Raw genomic sequence first — 23,167 nt, 5'->3', positions numbered from 1 at the left:
GAATGCCTTGCCCAATATTGACCTCTGACACTGACTTAGCATTTAACTAGTTACTGTTTACTGTCTTTTTTCTGTATCATTTGGAAATGTGTCAATCCTCTAGGCCTCCTCATAGTTTACTGAAACATCAACACTTACTGCAGGCCTCTGCACAAATTAGGATGTCACAACTATGTTATTGGTTGCCATAGTTATTGGAGTCCCTAAAATTCCAGGGACTGTTTAGGATGGGAAAGGCCCAGGTAGAACTTTGTTGAAAAGAAACACCATCTACTATTATTGCCATTGCCTCTACAAATGCCACTTTGTGTCTCTTAGGCTTTTGAAAATGACTAGACTCACAAAAGGCTGCCCTGTTATTGTTGGCTCTAAGCCTCTGCCTTAGTTGAGAAGGATAACAGAATAAGGAACAGCAAACACGCCATGAAGGGAGGCCCTGGAACATGCTTTTACACTAAGGAAAATTTCCATTTATGATCATTAAATCATGGTAATCTGATGAAAATAAAAGACAGGGCATGCAGCAAATGTCTGCAGAATTCTCTGCCACCTTTCACCCATATACTAGCCTTTACCTCCCGTCAGTCTGGAGACACACTGGGTTGTGCAAGCTAAGGCAGCCAGGCAGTCACTTGCACAATACAAAACCTGCAAAGAGTGAGTTCTATCTTTTCATAAAACTGGTTCCTGCCACCACACAGATAGCCCAGGGCAGGCCTTCCTAGGCCAGTGCAGAGAAACCAGATAGCAAAGGACTCTGAGTTCTGCAGATTAGATGTTATTTGAAGTAGAGACTTAACCTAATTCCCAATAGTAAGTTTGTGCTGAGGTTGGGGCTAGAAACACAGTTTCTGGGTGCATGAACAGGGAGTTTGACTGTGTGCAGGAAGAGTACAGACGACTTTCATAATTTATAAGAAGAGTAAGTACTCATGAAATATAGTCTGTGAGGTATTTTCACTTCCCTTCTCGATTAAAAAGGGGGTATACAGAGGATTTAATTAAAAACTATTTTATAAATGAGAATGTTTAATAATGTTCTACCTTAAAATAGGTAAAGAACACGTGAGATAGCAGAAATATTCATGAAATTCTGTATAGTCCATAGTTTAAAGTCTTAAGGCTGTATCATGATGTTGGTCATTACTAGTAATCAATAATAGTATTTTTTTTATACTTATTTATTTGCTTATTATGTATACAGTATTCTTTCTTCAGTCCAGAAGAGGGCACCAGGCCTCATTTCAGATGGTTGTGAGCCACCATGTGGTTGCTGGGAATTGAACTCAGGACCTTTGGAAGAGCAGGCAATGCTCTTAACCTCTGAGCCATCTCTCCAGCCCCAATAATAGTATTTCTTAAAATGAAAATTTATTGTGGGGTTATTGGCTTGATGAGACTATATGGCTAGACAGTTCTCTGTCATTTCTATACTCAGACATGTCTTTTGGGGTGGCTTAAATAGGCGAGAGGGAGTAAAGGGCCGCTTGCCTGTAGGGCTGGAGCTGGGCAGGGCTGCTCTTTCCTGAGTCCTGGGTGGCTTTGGCAGTCAGGAATCAGCTTCTTTTTGTAGCTGAAGTAATTTATTTCCAGGGTCTGGGTGAAGCCTCGGATATTAGCATCTTTCTGGGATGTCAGTGGTAGGGACCGGGAGACACTGTTGGGGACGCTCTACTTCACTGGGGCAGACACAGGAGTGGTTGCATGGTTACTTTCTTTAAGAGTGAGTTCCCATTGTGATCCACAGATGAGACGCTTAAGACCTGGGGTAGGGAGGAGGGGAGGGGAGGCATTTCAGCTGCCGGGCAAATGAGTGTAATCTAAAACACAGTTTTCAGCAGAAAATTCTTTTTCTTTTAAATTTTTAATTTTTCTTCAAAAATTTTCTGGTTACCACCAAACTTTGTAGCAAACCTGAGAATCCCAGACTGAGAACACAATCTGCAATTCTCTCTGCATCTGCAAAGAGGACTTGTGTGACCCTGGTCAGGTCACCAACCTGATATATATAAAATTACAGCTAGGAATACACACACACACACACACACACACACACACACACACACAAAATCACAGACAAAGAACACTACCCTTAAACATTGAGCTGGTTCTCACCTGAAAGGTGGTCTTGACACACATTGCCTGTCCCACACAGTTGTGAGGCTGACGTGCAAATTTATGGGCAGTGTGGAGTTGGGGTAGTCTGAAGGGACCAGGGACGGTCTTGAGTCTGTGTGAGGGCTGAGAAGCAAGTCTGTGTCTTCTATAAGTTGGGGAGACACTGTACTAAAGGGGTACCAACTCTAATACCACTTCATTCTTTGTTCCAATGGCACGCAGAAAGCATCGCCTGGAGGAGTTCTGAGACTGGGGAGTCCAACGCTCAGGTTCTACGCTGTCTAACTTGAAGGCATGAAGAATCCTGTGTCTAGCACAGGTGCGGGCACTGTTCCTCGCCAGGAGTGTCTGAACCCTGGAAAGGTCCTAGGGAGGAAGATGAGATGTCACTGCTCCTTAAGTCCGGTTTTTCCCGTGCCTAGCTCCAGACACATGAATTTATCCGGCAGTCCCCGGAGACAGAAAAGGTCCAGAATTAGCAGGAGCCTCCTTTCCTGATAACCTAAGTGCCCTGACTGAAAGGCAGAGGGTATCAGGAGAATGGTGCATGGAGTCGGCATTGATTTCTCCAACCTTTGTCTGCGTCTGGTTTCTGTCTCGTTCGGAGGTGGTTACTGTTACTACAAGCAGCATGAATCATGTCTCTGTTAAAAAACAGAGCTTCAATTGTCTTACATAACCCCTGGTAACTGAACATCTAATAATAGCAAGCCATTTCCAGGTAGGGAATCTGTCTACCTCCCAGACACACTCATATACATGCATGCACATATGCACACACACTCTCAATTCCTCACAGTGTGACAGACAGGAGGGGGCGAAGGGAGAAAGGGGATGGCCCAACTGATTTTCCTGTATTTTGTAATGTATTAAATACTCATGCATTGTGTTACAACCAATATGTTTAACTGAACTTGTTTAAGGAAGTGCAGGAAACAAGCATTCATCTGAAAAGTATTTGAAACAGTAAAGGCTCCAAACACACAAGGCAGATATATTCTCTGACTCCTTCCTAGTGGACAGAAACATCAAACCCAAAGGCCAAAGGAGACAGTTATTTCACTGTATTGGCTGCTCGCTTGCACTGGTTAAATTGGAGTTTCAAAGGACTTTTTCTCATCTCCTTTATGTTTCACCAGAGTATATTCCAAAGTTTCTTGGCTCTGTTTATTGTATAAATTTCCAGGGAGTGAAAAGGAACTGAAAACAGGGCCTCAGTGTCTCCCCATGCAGGACATATAGCATCACACACTGTCCCTGAGCTACTCTCTTTGTGTGTGTGTGTGTGTGTGTGTGTGTGTGTATATATATCTACATTCATGGCTTTGCACTTCTCTCATGAGCATATCTTCTGTTTTGCTATAAGCTGTGAGGACTTTTCACATGTGATTTCCTCCCAGCCACCTGTGAAGATGATTAGCCAAAATCCCAGTGATAGGAAATGCTGAAAGCATGACTTAAAGAAGTCACAAAGGTAAGTTCTTTGTGTGTGTGTATGTTTCATCTCTAAGTGGTACCCACATTTGACAGGCAGAAACAGATGTCCTGTCTGTTCCTGTGTCCCTCTCTCTGCCTTATTCCTTTGAGGACGGGTCACTCTGAACTAGAACCTCACCATCTGGCAAGAGTGGATGGTTAGTGAGTCCTGCAGATCTCCCTGTCTCTGCATCCCAATGCTGGGATTGCAGGCGCATGCAGCTATGTCCAGCATTTTATGTGGGTTACTGGGGTTCTGAACTCAAGTCATGATTGCAAAGCAAGCAATCTTACTAAATGAGCCATCTCCCCATCCCCCAAAGATTTTTTTCTTTAAATCACTCTATTGATTGAGGATCAAATGGGGTCTGGATAGAGAGTTAAAATACTTATGAGGAAAAATAGTACAAACATATCTATGTCTGTATTTCTTCACTACTTCATATTCTCTTCTTCCTGGGAAGTCACACCCAGGATCTAACTTTAATGCATGCACCCCCAGGAGTCAGTACCCCCAGATATCATGGAAAACTTTATGGAAAATTACAGATAGAGAGATTACATCCTGCCATTCATTTGGAGTAAGCACACAGGAGGAAAACTTTCTTCTCTCCTTTGATTGCTCTGTACTCTTAAACAGTGGAGTAGACTAGTTCAAACCAAGCACTGTCCTTGGAGGACCAGTGCCTGGCTATTCCACAAGCTCCTCAGTTGCACCGGCTACCCAAAGGCACAATGAGATAGTCACCTGTCAAAGTAGAGTGTGTTCCTGCAAATCGGATGAACTTTGCTTACTTCCTTTAGACTGACCCCAATCCATAACAGCAGGAAAGCTTTGGATTAGAGAAGAAAACCCAAATAAAAGAGAAGAAGAGGGAGGAGAAGAGCTCTGTTATTATTGCTACCTGAACATCTGGCTAGAGCTGACCAAAAAAATCTTGATTAGTATTCTCTGGTGGTTTTGCTACATGCCATATGGATATTAAGGAAATGAGTTCTAGTTTTTTCCCGCTCACAAATATCGAATGCAGAGGGATCTTGACCACTGACTCACCCTGCATCACAACAGGATCGCAGTGGTGGGATGCAGCTGTTGGGGCTAGACTCTTCTGTTTATTTCATAGGCTGTGTGAATTAAATTATTCTTAAAATTGGTATGCTGGTGGACTAAATGTTTTAATAAAAACAGCCTTGAGACACCACAATTTTCTTCACAAAGGCTATTCCCTCTAACTATTGTGAATATTGCCAAATGGTTCCTTAGGGAAGAAAAAAGTTTTGCCTCTCCTCTTGGTTTCAAACACTAGGCTCAATCCATGCTTATGTGAGATGACTACACTTACCTGAGATTTTGGGCACTATGTCAGCCAATTTCTTCACAGTGGTCAGTCTGGCATCTAAGCAAGGACTTGGTGGGCCACACACACTTACAGTGTAAAAACGGATTATGATGTTATTTTGCATTGCAACAGCAAAGTATTTCTGGATCATTACTGACAAGTAGATCATAATAACCATATGTGGGCAACAAACCACACAGCATTGTATCAGAAGCTTGGAACTAATATTTCCAAATGATTCCGTGAGGGTTCTGGTTTTTTTTTTTTTGATACGTTTTCCTGCCCCTTTCAATAACCATTTATTGACTGTCTGCTGTCAGTGATGGATTCCTTATTCACATAAGGGAGCTGGACCATTCCAGACACTCATCATGTTCTTTCTCTTCTACACTGAGTAAAACATCAGCAAAATACTAAGTCCAGTTGGTTTTGAGGCTGGTAGGCAATCCGTTAGTAGCAGCTGGTCTGATGGCGGAAGTGGGGTCATTGATGATAGCGGGAATTGCTAGTTTGAACTCATGGGGGCAAATGAGCAACTTGCAGTACACTGCTTACACCTCCCAACAAATGTCCGAAGTTCTGGAAATTTGAAAAACCTAATATGGTCTGAGGCAGTTTTATAGGTATTCTAGCAGTTATACAAGAAGATGTAGATGTCCATCTGGTAAGCTTCTCTGTATTTGTGTAATATTTAGGATACATCCGAGAGTCTATCTTAACTACTAGATTCATTTATATGAACCTGACAATTAATTATTATAAAATAAACTTCTCCAAAGCAATTAATTGAAAAGCCAGTTGGTAATCAAGATACAAAACAATCAGTGTTGCTAGAAGAAGCCAAGTTAGGATTCTCTAAAGTGATGGCCGAGGAACTGAAGAAACTATAGGGGGGGTCGATGGAATGGTACCTGGGTGCCTCAGAAGATTTTGAATCCCTATCTGTGTCTAAACTCTCGTAGACCACAGGTACAGCATGGAAATGCGTATTCCCGCATGTGAAACTGAGAGTTAGGAGGGCTGGCTCTTAGGCTTCCCTCCAGTCACAGTATTTGGTGGGGCTGTAGAAAGAGCAAGGAGGTGGCAGTTCCCCCTTCTTGTTTAGGTAAGCAGTGCTTATCAGTTGCTTCTGATCAGTGTCCGGTGCTTGTTGTGTTGTTAGCTCAAGAAGCCATGAAATACATACCCAGGTGAGTATTTTTTCAGCTTTCCAAGGGAAAATACAAGCAATATTTTTGCCTTTCTTTGTCTTTCAATGTCTCGTTTCACATCAGATTGATGCCTGAGGTGAAAACTATCATCCGTGTACTAATGAAGAGGCTCCATCCCCACAAAGCCACCACCAAGCTCATGCAAGCTTATCTGATTGGACCATTTACATCTTGGCTATTTCTCCTCCTTCTAACTTGTTTATAAAAATCCCTGGTAAGCATAAATCTGCAAAAGCAAAACAAATAAGACAAACCAGCTCTGTTTGAAGAATCTGTCCTAGTTAAAGCAGTATAGTAAAACATTCTACTGCTGTGGGGGTGCAGGAAGCTTTAAAAAGACACTTCCATCTCAGGAGAGACAAAACGAAATGCATCCACGACAGTCTCCTATGTGGTGATTGTTTTCTCCCTTTCAAAATTAATCCAACATATTGGGTTTAGAGTCTGGTATGCAGACGTGGGTATTCCTCCTAATAGTTCTCATGCCAATGCATCCTCAAGCAAAGCAGGTCCAGAGCTTGCAGAGTTAGCCTTACACAAAGGAGCCACACAGCAAGCCCAGCACCTAGAGCTTATATCATATCCTGAGCAGGCACTCTGGCTACCCATGACTCGCTCCTTTCCATCTCTGCCTTATTCATTGCTGCTTTCATTCACTTCACCTAGAATGCCCTTTGTCTGCCTCTCTTTTCCTGCTCAAAAGCCTCTGGACACTGACTGGTCCTCATTTCTGAGAAGCAGCTAAGACTGGCCCAACTTGGGACCCAGTTATAACTTCCTTGGCTAGCACGTGAAAACTACTTCTTGTAGTGACTAGAGTCCTGGAGACCACACACCTAGGAAGAGTTCCGAGACCACTAGAAACAGTGTCAAGGGCTGTGCAATCATCATACAGGGGGAAAGATGCCAGCTGTAACAGCAGACTCAATACAGAGGGGACCTGAGAGAAAAGCTGTAGCTGTGTGCTTAAGCAGAATAAGTCTCAGTTTCTGAAAAAGAGGAGCTAAAATATTTGTTATAGAAACAAACAGTGTCATGAGTTTGGCTTCATCGAATATAGAGGTAAGTTAAGATTTTAAGAGAAAGAATACGAAGTACAGCTAACACAGGCAAAGACAGAGGTGCACACACACACACACACGCACACACACACACACACACACACACACAAATTTACCTCCTCAAGTACCTCAATTACTGTTCCTCTCGGTCTGAGCCACCCACCATATATCCTCACAGACTCTGAAAATACCCAGCTAGGCTTAACTGAAGGCCATGATATATCTTGGAAGAAAAATATGGAATAAAGCACAGAAATGCTGAATGCTACTATATATGTATACAACTTTATTTATGTGTGTATTTATATATAAATATACACAAACATATACATTTGTATGATGTTTGGCAACCTCACTCATGGTATTACTGGGAAGTAGGCATGTGCTAAACATAATTAGCCCATTAAACAGATGGTAGGTCTCTGGCATCTCTCACCATATTCTAAAATGGTGGAGCTAAGAGCAGAGGCTGAAGTGAGAGTGTGGTTTGATATGCAGTTAACTGCAATCTCTGTGAATTGCTACTTTCCTAAAGACAATCTGGGTAGGCTGCATTTGGCTGAGAACTGGGGATGGTTTTGAGGAGCTTTAAAAATATACAGAGGGACAACTTTCCACATTCATTCAGATATAGTATCTTCATTTTTACTTACTAGAGGCAGTTTTTGAAAAACAGCTTTTTATCTTAACTCATCTGTGTTCCCAGTAAACTTCCAAATTGCTGAGCAGATTAAAAAACAACAACAACAAGAACAACCACCACCCCAACAGAAACTTACATGCTAAGTTGAACGCTGGATAAATAAAATAAAAAAAAAATAAGAAAAGCACTAAGAAAGTATACTATTTTTAAAACAACAATGTTGAAAATAGGTTGGTCATAAACAGAAGGTAGTTACTGTAGCCTGGTGATCAACTGTGTCCAGAATGTGAGGGTTGAGAGCTGAACTACACATGACTGCAGCATTGCCATTTCATTGCCCAGCTGGCCCCAGAGATCAGGTAACTAAATGTTCTAGCCCCTTTTCTTGCCAGGTGAAGAGGATCTAGCAGAAGAGCAAGGGTTACTCAAATCAAGAGTTGCATTCACAAATGTGTTTGAACTGACTTCAGGAGGACATGAAACATCAATCCATCTGCAGAGGAGGACTTGCAGTTGACTGTTCTTTACCATCTGGTCTCAAGAACATTTTCTGCTTGGAAGTTGCATAAGCAAAGAAAAAACACACAAACAACTCCCTGTACCATGTTTCTGGTCAGTTATAATGACACATTAACAGAGCAAATCAGCTAAATATGAGCAGGTGTGCCTTACCCCAGATGACAACATACAGTTGTCTAAGGTCAATGGGAAGGAGAGACCTTAGTGCCAGAGACCTGGACTTAAAACAAACATTCAAGAGTAAACAGCCTTTCAAGGAGTCCATGTTGAGCAGTTTTGGCTAGCCTGCTCTTCAATGCCACCACAAAACTATTTCTGCATTTTTTAAGTAAAAAAATTCCCAAATAAACAAAAGTGATGTAAGTATAAAATCTCTACCTAAATTTTAATGACATAAGCTATGAACAGTGACACATATTCTAAACTTTTATAAAAACAGAGACCCTACAGATATTCCTGTCCTTGTTGGAGTATGCTGGTACCACCTAATTGTTTCTTATGATAAAGGATCATCCTTGTGAATTATCATCACTCTTGTTTGTCAGGGACAGACTTTCGTGTTTCTCTGGAGAACTTGCCTCTTTCTTACAGTTCAACCAGCTGCCAGCGACTGAACTGTATGTAGTGCACTCTTTATTGCCAGGTCCACGGGCCATCACTGTCACAGTTTTTCAGAACCATTTCCTCCCAACTTCCTATAAGTGCATTCTCTAAACTGCTTTGGATTGGAAAAGCAGATACAAAAGGCTTATAAGACGATACTACTTTTGAATGCAGGATTTGGTGAAGGCCGATTTGAACACTTGATGGTCCTTCTTTACTCTGACTCGGGTATAAGGCAGAGGTCTACACTGCCAGAACTGGATTGCAAGATGTTAGAGGGTAACAGAGCTGAACAATTATGTGCTTTTATTGAAGGGTTATTTCAGCCAGTTTCTGGCTTGGCCAGAAACTCATCCTTAATTACTTCATTTGGTAGGTATCTGATCCCTTCCATTCGGTCTCTTGCTTTCCTCAGGCAACGAACTACCATGAGGTCAAGGAGAAGTAAGAGTGCTTTTGTTGATCAGATGAGAGTCAGCAGGGACTGACTTGTCAGAGGAGCAGAGGCAGAAAAAGGGTAGAGTAGAAGGTAGAAGGTGTTTCCAGGCTCTGGCCTGTCTGGACACCAAGAGACATAAAGACACTAGGAAGCTATCATAGTAAGTGTTCAGTGATGTAATCTGACCATCTTTTCTTCTATTCCCCCAAGGGGACATTAGCATAATTCACAGTCTGTGAGAGTTAGGATAGGGAAAGTATTGGGATTTACCTTTTGCTACCTCTGGAAATAGGATTTCTAAGCAGACTAGAAATGTTAGGCTGAGGGTGCAGGAGAAGAGGTAACCACATTTGACCCACAGCTATCAGGTCTGCTGGTATAACTCTTAGTTGGAAGTCAGCGTTCAAGGGATTCACCTGTTGGCACTCTCGATACACAGAGTATCTACACAGATAGGACACAACTCATCCTTGCGGCTAAGTCATGTCATTTGTCCCTTTCCTAGTTTGTCAAAACTGGTGATTTCATAAAATAATTTTTGCCTTTGCCTACATTTCCGTATGCTTACTAATGTCTGTTAATTTTTTAAGGTGGGTTACTTTAGGATAAGCAGAGTCTGCAAGACGTTGTCAATTTTACAGGAGCCAAAGCTGCTGCCCATAAGAGCAGAGGCCCAGTTTTTCGAAAGCTGGAAATCCACAGCATCGGAGGACACACTTAATGGGTTCTGAAATTCATTCTTAATGTTTCTGATCTTTCAGGAATCTCATAACCTTGTCTCCTCTTTCTAAACTCACGAGACGGCCTCCCTTCTTGTCTTCCTTCTTGTCTTTTATTTACTTATTTTTTTTTGCCGGAAGTGGTGGTGGGTGTGGGTAGGTTTAAGAGCAACTACAAGACTATGTTTTTAAATTCCATAGAAGACTAACGATTGAATAATTTTCTCACATCTCTGTGTGTACTTTCGCAGTCTGGTTGCATTGATTTGTGTCTCATAAGTAGACATTTCCTTTGTTGGTCACAAATCAATGCTGCAGAACAAACCCGCCAGTGCAATCCCACCCCCAACTCTCTTGCAGATTAAAAACAAAGCACAGTTTACATTTTTCCTTTTGAAAAGATTAATTTCATTGGTTGGTAATATATGAAAGGAAGACAGAGCACCAGAGTTCACAGTCCCTGGGGAGAGGAACCCTCCCTAGCCTGGCAGTTTCTTTCACACTGCCTAGAGCAGCGCCTACTGGGAGAACAGCACTCACTCTCCACCCCGTGCCCCTAGTGCGTCCTGCTAACCCAATTACGGACCTCGCCTTAATATATCACACAGCAGTCTGGAGCGCACACTGTGATGTCACAGTCAGATATGATTTCATGATAGGGAAAAAACTAAAAGGCAGAAGAGGCTGGGTGCACTATGACTTTATTCAAATCTTTTAAGAGGGGCAAAGAGGAGGTATATTTTCCCCTGAGGGAAGGAGCAGAGCTTTTCTCTCATGAATGGGAAAGCTCAGTTCTGAAGATACCCTGGTGTTCCACCCCAAGGGGATCAGCAGGAAAAAGGAAGTACATGGAAGTGCTGACATCAAGCAGGCCACTCTTGCCCACGCTTAGCTACAGGTGGAAGGCAAGCAGGCACGATTTGATTTACCCTGATTAAAAGAGCAATTTTCTACCCTCTTCTTTCTTTGTAAAAATAGCCAATCGATTTTGGCCTAGCTATTGCTGACTGCACCAGGCCCATTTTACTACATCACTGATTAAATGGCATGTGCTTGGCTGAAGGCGCTGCAGCAGGGACGAGCAGGACAGCCACGCCAACCCTTGTCTGGCCCTCCAGGAAGGCCACGGCTACCCCTCACTTTCCAGTGGACTGTTGGGAACACATGGTAGGTTCAAACTGGCTGAAATACAATTCTGGGAGCTGGAAACCTGGAATTCATTTAGCTTTTTAATCCTGACCTTAAGAACAGAAGAGGGGAATCCTTTGATTTTTGGTCTTAAACACGAATGGGAAAATCCTGTGTTCTAAACTGAAATGGCATCTGACATGAAGATGGTATTCTGAAAACAGCCTCCTTAAGTAGTGTACACAGAGGTAGATTTCCATACGGCGTGGAATTACCCAGCATACACAGAAGTCAGCTTCCCATAAGGTATGGAGGTGGAAGTTGCCTAGAGACCTTGTACAGGGAAATTGCTCTGACAAACAAGAAATCCTGAAGTATATGGAAACTGAATATGGCCAACTCAGAAAAATGTCTCCACAAATTCTGGTAACTATAAGAAAGCTCATCAGATTGTCACAAGAAAGGACAATCTCAACCATTCTATGGAGCCACAAAAGTAACCCTGGGAGGAACTCTCTCAGGCCATGCTTTGAGAGATTTGATTTCCACAGGCATCTCCAATATGGAGAAAACGTAAGCTCTAGCGTCTGTTAGGACTTGGGACCTGAGTCTGAGAATTGTCGGACTCCATTTTAAGAAGCATGCTTAATTTCTCCCCTCTCATTTACGGCTTCCTCTCTCCCTCTCTCCGTTTTCCTCTCTCCCATTATCATTTACTTAATTTGTATCCTGGCCTTAATGGGGACAGAACAGCATGCAGAGGTACTATTAAGATAAGAAATTTCAGGAAGAAAGATTTAATGAGGGGCTTAGGAGTTTTTGGAAGGGGAATAGGAAATTGTTTAGCGAGAACTGAGGAAAACTAAGAACATTAACTATCAGAATGAGAACAGTGGCTACAGAAGAAAAGCATTGGAGAGACACAGATGGTCTGCATTCTCCAGAACAAAAACAAACAGGAAGTAATGGGGCCAGAGGCCTCTCTCCCCTTCATTCCTCCCGCTAGCGTCAGTTAGGAAAACACACACACACACACACTCACACACAGAATTTGTTTACATCAAAAAGTTTTCCTTCACACACTGAAAAGTGACTGAAGTCGAGGGAATGAGATGACAGGTTCTAACCTGTAAAATGCCAAAGGGACAGAGCATTCCAGGGGTGGACGAGGAATAGACGAAACGTGCACTGTGTGGGGAAATTCAGTCTCCTGAGCACACTGATAGCTGCATCAGGCAGGTGACGTATCTGTGGCATGAGGGACAGAAGAGGCTTTGCATTTAGCCTTCCGGTAGTTTGTGTGTGTGTGCGTGTGTGTGTGTGCGGTGTATGTGTGGTGTCTGTGCAATGTGTGTGAATATGGTATATATCAATGTGGTGTCTGTGGTGTGTGTATATGTGGTGTGTATGTGTGTGTACGTGTGGTGTGTGTGGTATGTGTATATGTGTGGTGTGTGTGCAGTGTGTATGTGGTATGTGTGTATGTGGTGTGTGTGTGTGTGTGAGGGTGTGGAAAGTGGTTGTTCTGGATGCAAGGGAAACAGGAGAGGTAGCAGAGGATAGAGGTTATTTGGGGCCTTTGGACTTAGCTAGGGTTTCAGTTTCAGTAATAAAAAGTTCTTAAGGCATGGAGCTAACTCTTGCTAAAATGCAGTTGGAATGCATGGCTAGTTCCCAGGTTAAAAGCTCATCTGTCCCCACATCTCAGTGTTGAAGTTCTGCCTAAAGCACAAGCACGCACATGTAAAATCTGCAAAATTCGGCCCCAAGGTCTTTGAAGAGGTGCACCGTGTGCCAGTGGCCTCCTTCCCCATGCCCCGTCAAATTCCAGACTCACGAGCCACCCCATAGAGATAAACCACCGGGGTCGCCCATGACTCCAGGCAGCACTGGGGACAGTTTTTGTGTTCCCTACTTGGACAGTTGAGGAGTGTCTGTAAAAATGAAAGAGGTTGGGGTGGACGATGGAAATAGAAGCGAAAAAAAGTGTCCTTGTTCGAAGTTTTAAATTACAGGCTCAGTAAAAACAAAACAAAACAAAAAAAATCTGGCATTCCACCACATCCGGTCTAGTTACCAAATGGAAAAATAGGGTCATTAACATGTTTATTTGAATTACATTAGTCCTTCCCTTTCATATTTAATTTATTCTGTTAGAAAAAAAAACAACACAGTGCTCTGCATGCTGGTGAAAGGCAGAAGTGTAATGGATCAGGGAGCTGAAATACAATGATCTTCACCCATTATCTGCCTGGCAAAGGTTTTTCAGTATGTACCATGAGCATTCAGGGATGAAGAGAAGGGCCCAAGAGATGTAGGGTATAGTTATTAAAATTATATGGAGACACATTTGAATTAAGGAATGGAAAGACTATTTTAACGTGGAAAGGAAGCTAAAACAAATCAACAAGAAAAGGTCCAGTTCAACTCTTCAACCGTCTGTCTGTTCAGACACAAGGCTGGTGCTAGGTGCAATCTCTGTCTGAGGAGGCTAAGGAAGTCTGCGCCATTAGCATTTGAAAAAAGCCAAGTCTCAGGATGATCTCATGAGTCCTGCTGTCATCTACAGGAGGCCAGATTAATCTCAGGACAATGTCTGGAAATGACCTTGTTATCTTCATGATAGCAACATGGCAAGAACATAAGGGTCGGGATCATATTGTCCCTGAGTCAGCTCCAGTTTTCAGCTATCCTTGTGTTCATAATTTAGTTTTCCTCATCCATGAGATGAGAACATGAACAGTCCACAAACAGTAGAAAAATCGCGTGAAATACCTTGTCTGCATGTTCGATGAAGTGCTAGACAGATAGCGTGTTTACTTCTAGAGGCAGTGGTGCCATGCCCAGGCTTGTGTGTCAGTGGTCCTGACAAAACTCAGTAGGACTGGGCTCAGGCTGCCTGTGTATATCACTCACTACCTGAAGAGATTTCTCCCTAGGACGTTGAACTTGGGTTCACAAAGTACCTCAACAGTAGGTTGCCACCCACTCCTAATGAGTCATTTCAAGTTCAAATCTTCGTGTTGAAAATGCTAACGTGTGGAGGCTCTTTAGTCCCAGATTCCTACTCCCTTGTCAGACTGGCAACCCCCACGTCTGAGTGCAGCACAATCTAGTGACCCGAGCCTCACCGCGCTGCTGTGGGTACTCTAGCGCTCTAAGACCAGCTTGAGAGGAACAAGGTGCGGGACACTGCTCTGCGGCCTTCCTTTCTCAGGCTCTCCGACAGAGTGTACACGCGCGTGGGGTGTCAGCCTCCTGCTTGTCCTTAAGGCACGTTTCTCACTTTGCTACAGACAGATCATGTTTTTGTTATGATTCTTTCTCTTTGGTCCAGTTTGTTGAACATTTTGCCAGCTGTCTCTAAGCTGAACCTTGGCTCAGATGCAACTGCATTCATATTAAGACCATTTTGTTTGGAGTTTTTAGTATACTTAGAATGTAATTTTGACAGGGGAAGGGGAGTTAAATCACAACAATTCTAGCAGAAGATAATGGCAAGCTATGTGTGGGACCCTTTCTGGATAAAATGCTCCAAAAACAAAACAAAAACAAAATAACAAACAAACAAATGAGACAAATGAATTAGACTGATCATGATATGAGACGAAGTCTTCTGTTTAGATGGTCAAGTCAAGGCAGGGATCTGATAATAGTCTATAAAGGGATGAAGAGCCTGGGAAGGGGAAAATGTATTCCCTTATTAAATTCTATTACACAAGGAAGAAAATCTTACTAGTATTTAAGCAAATAAGCACTTTACACACAAGGCTGGAAACTTGAAAATTCATTAAAGGTTGATGACAGAAATAGTATCACGAAGTTTAGCTAAATTCATGGGTAATAAGTTTAGAGTTATTCAGAGAAACATTCATGAAGGAAGGTAATTAATCCCTGAAGTCAGCAACAAGGATTATTATGTCTCACCTAACAGTTTCCTGGTCCTGTGTGCTGAAGCTGAATGTTGATCTGAAATGACCATGAGCCTGATCCATGGGGGGTTTACTTAAAACCACCTGCTCACAAGACACTACGGGGCAATTATGATGCTAAAGCAGGCACAGGAGGGCCAGAAAGCCTGCAAATTCTCAAACCTGTGGCCATCTACGTCCTACTACCTGAGCCATGCCACGCCAGGTTTCTCTGAAGTAATTACCCCCCTGATAAAAGTGAGAAAATTTGAACCAGAGACCTTCCAAGAGGAGAAGGTCACAGGGCTCGAAAGAGGCAGATCTGAGATTTGAACTTACGATTATCTGTTTCCAAAAATCTGCTACCAACTCTTGCTGCTTTAAAGTGTTAAAAAAATACTTGTTTTTTTTTTATATAATATATAAATGTTTTTTGTGTGTGTGAACCCGTACGCTGCTGTGTTTCACGGCAACTGCCCTTACCTGCCCATTCATCTTGCAGCCTTTTTGACCAGAGACTTGAAGTGCTAACAGTTTGAGATGACTAGTTTGACCTTTCAGAGAGAGAGAGCTATTTGGTCCTTTTCTTTATTTTCCCTTTATCTGCACTGCATGCTGTAGCTTTTTGTTAGCAAACCATGTGCATGTCTACATCTTACAGTAATGATAGCTCTAGATCTCATTAAGAAGGAACAAAAGGAGCAAACATGATGAAAAATGAAAGGGCATACGGTTAGTAGCACACACAGCTAAGCATCACAACCACATTTTGCAGTCTATGTTTATTAATGGTAAGTGATTCTTCTCCACCTACTAAGTGTTTATAGGTTTTCTAACCTATACTCATACAGTTGAATAGAAGTAATATCTAAGAAGTGAACAAATACTAGACTTCATAATTTTTGTGTTAGTAATTCTAATGGTGAATTAGTGTCTTTCAAATCGAAAGATGAAACACCCCCCCCCCTCAACACTCAAATATTAGGATGGAGAGAAAGTGGAAGAGAAAGCCCAGAATTTACTCTCATAGACTTAGTGGGTCCAACCAAATGGGGTTTCCTTGCTTCTGTTTTGAAGACAGTGCAGTTCTGCTTAGGTGCCTGTGTTACAAAGATGTTGCTAACTTAGAGTTATGAGATGATCAATGTCCTAAGAGTTTTAAAATTTATATTACTAAATATCTACACCTGAATTTTCATTCTTGCAAACACAGAAGGTTTATTTTTCAATATTCAGAATTATTATTATTATTATTATTATTATTATTATTTGACACAGTTTCCTCTGTGTAGCCCTGGCTGACCTGGAACTCACTCTGTAGGTCAGACTGGCATCGAACTCAGAGATCTGCCTGCCTCTGCCTCCAGAGTGTTGAGACTAAAGGAGTGTATCAGTATTGCCCAGAAATATTCAGAATTATATGTTTACAAGTAATTAGGATCTGTCACTAATGGTCCAGTTAATAACAAAGTTATCTCTAAACCTTTTCCAGGATCTCTTTCTTCCTGAACATTTCTGCTCTTCTTTTTTCTTTTCCTTAAATATTTATCCACAGATACTGCAGGTTTTCATAACTCTGTGAAGCAATGTATGACTTTCATAAATAGTTGGAGGTGGACCACTTTGAGAGTGCCAGTGGCCAATAGGGAAAAAGTTAATATAGTCTGATATCATTAAGAAAAGATAGATGAGCCGGGCAGTGGTGACGCCTTTAATCCCAGCACTCAGGAGGCAGAGGCGGGCAGATCTCTTGTGAGTTCTAGGCCAGCCTGGTCTACAAGAGCTAGTTCCAGGACAGGCAGCAAAACTACACAAAGAGACTCTGTTTCAGAAAACAAATTAAAAAAAAGAAAAAGAGAAAAAAAATAGATGAATCTTTGAGAAACGTTTTTATTGCTTAAGATTATGTCCATAGAAAGGCACACATCCTTCCAACATCAATGTGATGATCATACTGCAAACAAGGCCTGGGGATGTGTCATTACTGAACTCAGAAAGCTATGCCAGTGCTTAACTGATCAGCATCAAAGAAGAAAGACAATACAGGGAAAATGTCAGCGCTGACTGCCTACAGCATCCCAGAGAAGAACTTCTTGATAAACAGGCATGCAGGGGATAGAACACGGCACACAGGTATGACTGGGGGCTTTGTGCTCTGCTTCTGGAGATCCATGTGAACCACATGTGCAGAGAGGGAAGCGTTAACAAGATTGACCAGCTCCGAATGGCTTCATCTGTGCAGTGAAGGGCTCCTTGCAAATAGAAAGTTCCGATTTTGTGAGTGTTGTCTGGCTGGTTTACTTGGTTACGCCATGAATTTAATGTGGTTAACATCACAGGCTTAGACCCCAAGCAAATAAGATGGCTCAGTATAGTATTTTGTATTTAGTACTTCCTTAATACAGTTATTCAGTGACTAAATGTCTTGGGGTAGAGAAAAAAGTCTTTCATAGTCACAGGTTCTAATTTCAACTAAAATGGATAGCTGCCAAAAATGAGCAGGAGTATCAGCACTAGGCTGTCTGAGGCCATGAACAGAATAACTCAAGGTGCCACTTCACTTATGTTGAAGCTGTGGTATTGCTAAAGTAGCTACGCCAAGACAAGACAACGATCACTTGGTACTTTTCTCACCAGCTGAGAGCGCTCCTCCTTGCAACCTCTTCCAAAAAGAGATAATTAATCACCAGCAAACTCCCTGAGTTTATTAAGATTATATTACCAGCCCGTCAAATGCTCACAGCATCTAGCTGGGGTACAAAAATGACAGATTCATTTTCCTCACTTTTCACATGGGAAAACAGAGATTTGTTCTATCACAGTCACCCCAATCCTTTGAGAGGTGGGAACCAAAGCAGTCAACCAGTAATATAGCTTGAGCCACTATCTCTTTCAAACATTTGCATACAGTTTGCTAAGGTGTGGGGTGCACAGTGATCAAAGTGACAATAACCCCTCCTTGAATTTTGCTTCAGATAATCACAATCACGCAGGAGAGGGACATACAAAAATATAGGGATACTTAATAATACTAGTTACTTAGCTAATGTGATCAGGTGCACATTCATTAGAATTCCTTAGTAATACCTTAAAGACACTAAAAAGGAGAATTAAAACCCAGAAGACTGTTAGCATCTTTAGTTACTTTTAACATTTGTGGCTTTGCTTTGGTTTTGGGGTATACTGCTTCCTCTTTTCTTCTCTTGTAGAATCAGGCCAAGGCAATCAGAGCACTGACAGAGCTCCCCTCACTGCCTGTGGAGTAGATTACTAACTCTCCCACGTCCTGGTCAGCAGTGACCAGTATGCAGTGATTTTCTTTTAGTAGCCTGGTTGTAGTTCCAGGAGCAGCTGTTTTCACTGCACACAATCAGGTCCTCTTTTCAGGGGTTATAACTCAACCATCAAAATACCAAAATATGCTTTGGTTTGAACTTGGTGTACAGAGTCTCCAGCCCAGGAATGACTGCGGTTTACTTCCAAATTTAAGAAAATATTGAATTTTGTAGGTTATTTATTTACTGTTTTCAAATATGTTTGAGGAGTTGTTTAAACTTTCCATAGGAAAGTATACTAAAAAAGGCACGCCATTTTATTACCTTTGGCCATTCATTTTGAATTTTAGCACATCAATGGAAGAAGTAAATGATGGGGGAAACATTTATTTGTTTTACTTTCTTACCAAATACAGATGTTTTGACCACTTGGGTCCTCATCAGTGCTCAGAACGCTGGTGTGCTGTAACATAATGAAATAAAGGCGCGAATATCTTTGTTTTGTTCTTTTCAGTGGTGTGCAGAATGGAGTAATGAGTTCTTGTTTTGGGCCCTGTATAACTCAAGAACTCATTTCAACTTAAATAAATTAAGTAAGCAATTAGTTCATAATATGGCCTAATCACCTCTGGTATTTTGAAACAAACAAAAACACAAAAATGGCTGTTGAACATTTGCAGTTAATTACTTCCATATAAAACACTCCTGTGGATTTCATTACAGGTGACACAAATTTCAGATGTAAGTTTTGTTTGTGATAGAAAGTCTGGACTATTGTTGTGTAGATTCCCATGAAGATTCTATATCCTTCCCTACTATTTTCTAAAGAACAGACAGCCTATGCAAGCACATTCTTTCCCTCTTTAATTGACAAAAGAAAGCCCTTTATTTGAAAGACCCCGGAGAATAGGTTATGTTCTACATAGGCTCTAATGATGTGAAAGAGCAAAGAGAATCCAGTATTATTTCAAGAACTGCAAAGTTCCAGTCTACACTCAGAGGTGGAACATTCTCGCTTGTATACGTGTATATGTAGGATTATCCTTGGAGATCAGGACAGCCTCATGGAAATCCTTCCAGAGAAAAAGGCTCAACCTAGCAAATAACTTCGACCTGTCTCTACTGTATAGGGGAAAAAAAGGACATCCTCATGTCAGTGTAATCATGAATTCTTGCAATTTCCCCACCCTCCCTTCAGATAGGTAATGGTCATAGTGTGTGCTAAGAAACTGGTGATACAAACCAAGGTACTGTGCGTCATCTCGGTTACTTTTCCATCATGCAATGTGTGTAGCAGCACTGGGACTGAACCCAGTGAGACAATAATAGAAAACAGATGATGGAACATTGTTGGTGAGGTTTACAAATCATAGCCTCTGCTTCATAAATAGGTCCTAAACTTCTTGGCTAATCCTACCTTGATGCCAAAGGATCAACCTTCACTGATAAGCATCCAGGTCCTTCCCTCGGCATGATCTCACTGTCAGGACAAATGTAGAGCTCACAGTTCTACAGGTTATATTAGATGCCACAATGCATTTCTAATTTCTAGTACTCTGAATTTCAATACAGAAATCTAAGCGCAACTAAAGTTTTTCCTGTTATGACAGCTTTATGGATGTCACTCATTTTATAATTTAGGTCAACATCTTTTTCTTATGTCTGGTTTGGAAGAGCTTCTTCTGTATCTTAGAGTCATGAAATCATTCAGTTCGAGTGTTGCAATGCTTGTCAGCTGTAGATGTCCCTCACTAAGTGATGCCTTCCACACAGTGGGTACTCAGTAAACATCCTTTGCAGGATGGAACTGGCTTTGCTACAAGGGAAAATGGAGTATGCAATAGAGTTCTAAATGAACTTGAAGGAAGACTAATAGATCTTGAGTGCATGGTTTTAAAAGAACAGGTATCTAAAACAAGTGGGCTTTGATGTAGCTTCCCAAGGGAAGTAGGAGAAGTTTCACTACTCAGGGCATTTCAAACTAGAGTAGACAAAACACCAGAGGGGTATGTTGAAATATGCGTAGTCTGTCTGTGAATTAGTGTTTACTTTCAATATAATTATAAGTGAAGCAACACTGCAATGGGAATTTTTCAGACACTTGAAAGCTATGGCTACTATGTTTCCACAATGACCATATGTTGCACATATTGGTTGGCATGGCTGTGTATCCCTACTGCCCTCTAGTGGATAAAATGTAAGGCCTACCTGATTAGCTGATTTGAGGAGCTTCTACAGTTTGGGGGTATATCAATCCTTAATCATTTAGGGTAGAAAGAAAATAGCTGTGTTGATGCATTTTCCATCAAATTATAAAATTGAAGGGCATTAAAAACAACAGAGTCAAACTCTGTAATTAAGACTGCCATTTAATGTTTGTTCGCACACGGTATTCATTTCTGTGTGTCCCTGCCAAAGATCCATTGTGTAATGTTGTCCTCACATGACATTAAAAACACCAGTTCCCTGGAAAATGTGAAAAAGCAACTGTGCTGCCTTGAAATACATGGAGCTTACTTTTGGAAACAGAAAATTAATACAGATGCAGGAAGATAATTTGGAACACAAATAATGGCTAGAAAAAACTTGAAAATCAGTCCTGCTCCTTAAATCTGAGCAAGCATATCAGTGATCTCTGGGGGTGTGCTGGCTGTCACTCAGAAGAGGGCCACTAGCTGGAGAGAAGGCTGAGTAAACATGCTTTCCCAGCGGCAGGCAGGACAAGAAATCCAAGCCAACATTTGGTGCTTCAGCCTATATTTAATGCCTCCCTAGTTAGGCTGTTTTCAGGTAGAGAACCCAGAAGCTTCACCTCCAGCGAGGAGAGCTACAGAGCTGCAGAGACATTTAGCATTTTGTCGTTATGACACAGGGGAGATGCGAAGGCAGTTCTCTTTGTATCATATTAATTTTTTTGAAAAGATTTACAGTTTAGTCACTATTTTTAGCCCCATGCTTAACATGTTAAAGAAGTCTTCTAAAATATCAAGTGGAAACAACTGTACAGTCTTCTCTTGCCCCCATGACTGATAAACCAAGTAGAATGAACACAATTCAAATGAAGAGGAACACGTCCTGTACCTCTGGAGTGCAGCAAACTAATGGCTCTTTCCATAAATATGCACCAAAATTTGGACTCAGTCTTTAAGTGTCATAATTGTTAGAAACTGGTGATGTGTGAGTAGCTCTAAGTCTCAGGGGAGGTATCTACGGCAGGCACATATCAGAGAGTGAGGATTTTCACAGTCTCTGATTTGGTAAAGAAGCAATGGTTTGGAAATCCAAAGTGGATTCCAAGGACTTCTGGTCCATTGCAAAGAAACCAGGGCCAGCAAGATGACTCAGGGGTAGAGGCCCATTGCCAATCCTGAAAACCCAAGTTTGATCCTCAGAACATACACGATAGGAAAATACTGACTCCTGCAAGTTGTCCTCTGACTTCTACATGCACATCATGGCAAACATGCACTGACACGCATATACACTTGCACATATGGGCACATACTCATATACAATGGATAAATAAAATGGTTGACTTAGAAAAAAGTATACCAGAAAAAGAGCAAACATTTAATATGACCTGAGAAATGTCAAAACCTGAGTTTTGTTCTCATCTAATCAGATTTTCTGTGTATCCACTGGCGTCTTTATAGTGAGATGAATGGAAGCCCCAGCAGAGCTGGGGGTAAACAGTATGGGGGTCACAAGGAGGAAATGGAGCCCGTTTCCCGCTTAGCATCACGGACAGAGCTGTCAGAAGCGAGACATCTTGGGGTTCCCCTTGGTGTTCAACTCAAAGAAATCAGCGTTGTATTTTAAACACAAATCTGATCCCCATTATGACTGCAGCCAGGGTGGCACTGTGTTCTGCTGCCCCTTCTCCGGGTGGCCACTGGTGACAAACAGTACTAACTCTGAAGAAAAAGGTCTCCCTCTACCTGTGCACATGTGGGAAGGATGAATGACACAGGAGAATGATGTTTCTTTGATCTTCCTCTATCACTTCTCTGGTATTTGAAAAATCACAGCCCTCTAGGGAGCAATACCCAGCCTTTCTTATGACTAGAGGAGTCCATCCATCTAAGCCTTGGGATCTCTGAAGCATAGAGATTGTTGAGGGGCACCAACAGGAAAGACAATAAGCAAAGACACTTCTAAAGCAAGTCCCACTAGAGCAGACTGCAAACAGAGCTTTGCTTTCCTCTGGGTTCTGGCTTTTACAGGGTGAAAATCAGTGTTAGGCCTGTAGCTACATAGCAGTGTCTGGGGAGCCAGTCCCTACCCCTCAACCTAGCTGTGAGTGAATCTCCCTTTTCTGTCCTGCAGAAGACTAAGGCAAAGAACCAGTGTGAGGAACAAGCTTCTTGGCACAATCACCCAGCATGACTCTCAGTGTCATTTGCTAAAAACCCAGTCAAAGCTTTTCTCACTTGACTGTTAGTAAGACACTACCCATTCAAAAGGAATGTGATTGCCAGGGAACTTACATTTAAACATTTTATGGTCTTTCAATCTTTTATTTTTTAGTTTCTTATATTCACACGAAAGCTTAGCAAGAATAGAAAGTAAGCTGAAATCTAGACTTTTGCCAGTTCAGGACACATGTTCACCAAATGGTGGAGTCCTCATTCAAAACCCCAGCAAGACAAGAGGAGCTCTGTCTGCCCAGCAGCCTTTCAGAGGCATTAAGGGCAAGAGAGAAGGTAAGTAATTCACTATGCGTC

The 23,167-nt window shown here is 41.8% G+C and overlaps 1 protein-coding gene across 40 annotated transcripts in view; it reads right to left on the bottom strand.

Annotated features, from left to right (window-relative positions):
* Zbtb20 (zinc finger and BTB domain containing 20) overlaps positions 1-23,167 on the bottom strand; it is a 758,948-nt gene that overhangs the window by 60,657 nt on the left and 675,124 nt on the right. The window contains exon 1 of one of the 40 annotated variants that reach the window (XM_085685614.2): positions 2,116-2,457. The exons of the other annotated variants lie outside the window; for them this stretch is intronic. The gene's annotated coding sequence lies outside the window, so the exon portion shown is untranslated. Of the gene's footprint in view, positions 1-2,115; positions 2,458-23,167 lie in introns of those variants that run through there. 40 annotated transcript variants of the gene reach the window in all.

This window comes from Myodes glareolus, chromosome 2 (assembly GCF_982192425.1).
Source record: "Myodes glareolus chromosome 2, mMyoGla1.1, whole genome shotgun sequence".
Lineage (NCBI taxonomy): Eukaryota > Metazoa > Chordata > Mammalia > Rodentia > Cricetidae > Myodes > Myodes glareolus.
This window is presented reverse-complemented; position numbering and strand designations above follow the sequence as displayed.